The sequence below is a fragment of the Lathyrus oleraceus genome, chromosome 5, assembly GCF_024323335.1.
Source record: "Lathyrus oleraceus cultivar Zhongwan6 chromosome 5, CAAS_Psat_ZW6_1.0, whole genome shotgun sequence".
Lineage (NCBI taxonomy): Eukaryota > Viridiplantae > Streptophyta > Magnoliopsida > Fabales > Fabaceae > Lathyrus > Lathyrus oleraceus.
In genome coordinates this window covers 18,368,965-18,372,284 of record NC_066583.1, presented here as the reverse complement: position 1 = coordinate 18,372,284, position 3,320 = coordinate 18,368,965, and the positions used below count along the sequence as shown (strand labels likewise).

The 3,320-nt window shown below is 39.5% G+C and overlaps 1 pseudogene; it reads left to right on the top strand.

Annotated features, from left to right (window-relative positions):
• Positions 1–427: 427 nt before the first annotated feature.
• Positions 428–527, top strand: LOC127089179 (uncharacterized; annotated as a pseudogene).
• Positions 528–3,320: the final 2,793 nt, after the last annotated feature.

The following is a 3,320-nucleotide window of genomic DNA, read 5'->3' as shown; positions in this document are numbered from 1 at the left end:
GTTATAGGTATTCGAATAGGGGCTTCCTTGAGCATAGTTTACTTGCTCTGCTTGGATTCCAGTCAAGAGTTGACATTCCGCAGGAGTGTGGCCTTGGATTCCACAGACCTCGCAATTCTGAGTTATAGCAACCACGGCGGCTGGAGGTGATACGTTTAAACTTTCAATTTTCTGGACCAAAGCATCCACTTTTGCATTGACGTGATCAAGGTTACTTATCTCGTACATGCCAGTTTTCGGTTGAGGTTTTTCCACATTCGTTCGTTCGGTTCCCCATTGATAGTGGTTTTGGGCCATGCTCTCGATAAGCTGGTAAGCATCAGCGTAAGGTTTGTTCATTAGTGCACCACCTGCAGCGGCGTCTATTGTTAACCTTGTATTGTATAAGAGACCATTATAAAATGTGTGAATTACTAACCAGTCTTCCAAACCATGGTGTGGGCAAAGTCTCATCATGTCTTTGTATCTTTCCCATGCTTCGAAAAGAGACTCGTTGTCTTTCTGTTTAAATCCGTTTATCTGGGCTCTTAACATAGCTGTTTTGCTTGGCGGAAAATATCGGGCAAGAAAAACTTTCTTCAACTCGTTCCATGTGGTGACTGAGTTGGAAGGAAGAGATTGAAGCCATCTTCTAGCGCTATCTCTTAATGAGAAAGGAAAAAGACGAAGTCGAATTGCCTCTGAAGTGACACCATTAGCTTTAACAGTATCAGCGTATTGAACAAATACGGATAAATGAAGGTTTGGATCTTCGGTAAGATTTCCAGAGAATTGGTTCTGTTGCACAGCCTGCAACAACGAAGGTTTAAGTTCAAAGTTGTTTGCTTCGATTGCGGGCGGAGCAATACTTGAATGTGGTTCATCTTGCGATGGAGCGGCGTAATCTCTAAGAGCACGAGCTGGTTCTGCCATCTCAGTTAAAGAAGGAAAAATGTTTTTGAAATCTGGAAGGTTTATAGGAGGGAGATTGTTTTCAGCACGATATTCCCGAATTCGTCGTAAGACTCGGAGATATAGTTCGATATCGTTGATTCGTAAATAGAGCGGTTCGCCTTGAGAGCGAGTGCGTGGCATACAAATCAACGAAAGAAAGAAAATAGAAGAAAAAGAAACCTTAGTCTCTACAGCGTAACGGAAGAGTTACGATATCGATTGAATAAAAGTCCCCGGCAACGGCGCCAAAAACTTGATCGCTCGACTGGGTGAGTCGAGAATGGGATACAAACTGCAAGTGCACAGTTCTATCGCGTAGTTTTAAAAGATATCGATCCCACAGGGACTTATGAATCGATATACCGTTATCTAAGGTTACTACGTAAATCTAAGGTGAAAATGTTTGATTGTTTGGGGAAAAACTAAGAGCTAAACTAATATCTAGATTAAATATCAATAAAACGGATATCGGTATGTAGTTCGTCAAAACTAGGGAATCAAGTCTTTGTCGGTTTCTTGGTTTTAAAATGAATCGTTTCGGTTAACTTTGTTGGTTAAAGATTCTATCTCAAACTCTCGCTCTGTTGAATAAACCATGATTTTATATTAATGTTGCTGTCACTTATAATTAAGTCAAAAACCATATTTTGAAAACAATAAAGTTGCAGAAACTCTTTTTAAGAAAATACTGACCGTTTTAAACACCCTTATCTCAAACTCTCGCTCTGTTGACTTAGGTTATATAATTAAATCCAAATGCTTAACTCTCGTCCTCACATTCAATCTTTAAAAATACTTTTTGGAAAAGGTCAGAATTTAATTAACTCTAAAACTTGCTCTCGCCCTGATCTAGAATTAATGCCTAACTTACACTGTCCAGTTAAAATCTCAAACTCTCGCTCTATTGATTTTAACTTCTTTATGTCTTTTACTTTTGTAAAAAATCTTGTTATTAAACCTGTAAGTTGAGACCGTAAAAAGATTGATTTTGATTTTAAGTTTAGGTAGACCGACTCAGTCTCGATCCCTTATTCTGCTTACTTTACATACCGATACCTAGGCAAATTAGCCAGACATGCTAAATAAATAAGAATTTATATCATGCATAAACAGACTCATTCCAGGCAGGCAATATGAATAAACAATAGAATAAAACATTAAAAATTAAATAACAATTAAAGAACCTGAATGCGTAATACAATGGTCTTGAACACTCCACCACAAGCCGGTAGGATTTGTTCTTGGATTCTTCAATTAGACAGTAAATTAAATCAAGGAAATAAAACTGGAATATAACGTAAGGTTAAATCCGGTATAAAGTTGCACAATAGTTTCCGGTGTAGAAACTATTATGCGAAAAATATCTAAAAGCTAAAACTGGAAAGGTAAATTTGCAAGGGAAAAAGAATGTAAATCTTGCAAAAGAAATAAATAAAATAAACAATGCTAAGTTGCTGGAAAGGAAGAAAAATAAGCAAGGGCGTGAAAAGAAAATTTGGCAGAGCTTCGGCAAACTGAGCGTGCAAAAACTGAGACTTTTTTAGGTTTGTGAGATGGCTATTTATAATAGCCTTGGTAACTGCCTTCCGTTTCCCACGAGTCTTCAGCATGGCTAAATACACGGCGTGGGCATAGGACACGAACTCTCTCAACGTTCTTCTTCAATTCTTCTGAGAGCGTGACTTGCGCCAAAAAGCTAGTGGAATGGTGTGACGCTCGTCACACCATGTGTGACGCTCGTCACAGGGATGCTTCTAGTGTGACGCTCGTCACAACCCTTGTGACGCCCGTCACAGGCACAACGTGCGCTTTCTTTTGGGCTGGGCTTGGTCTTTGATATTTGTTTCCTTTTTACTCCTTTCTACACCTCCTTTTCTTCCCTTTTTCACTTTTGCTTCAAAATGGATACCTGACATAAATAGAAAAGAAATACTGCATAATATCTGATAAAATGGGATAAATTAAAGTAAATGATAATATAATCTAATTGAATTAAGTCTTCAAATGTGATATAATTTCATGTTATCAAGACTCAACATCGCTTCGCACCCACCCCATCACCCTACCAAAGTCGCCTAAGTCAGAACACCCAACGATCATTCAACACCAACCGCCCCTCCTCCTACCGTAGCCAAGAAGCTCAAACATCACAAAACCAAAACATCCAACAACCCTATCTCTACCAAACACCCCAACAACCTTTCCTCGACGCATCGTTCACACCCATGTCTCCCTTCAACCGTCCCGGTCGCCCATCAATGAGTCAACCACATCCCAACTTCTCTGGCATGGGTCATGAGCTCAGCTACGGCGGTACATCCATCGATGCATACTGAAGACTATGCCGACTTGTCTGAATACCTCAACAGACCTTCTCTTGTAGTTGG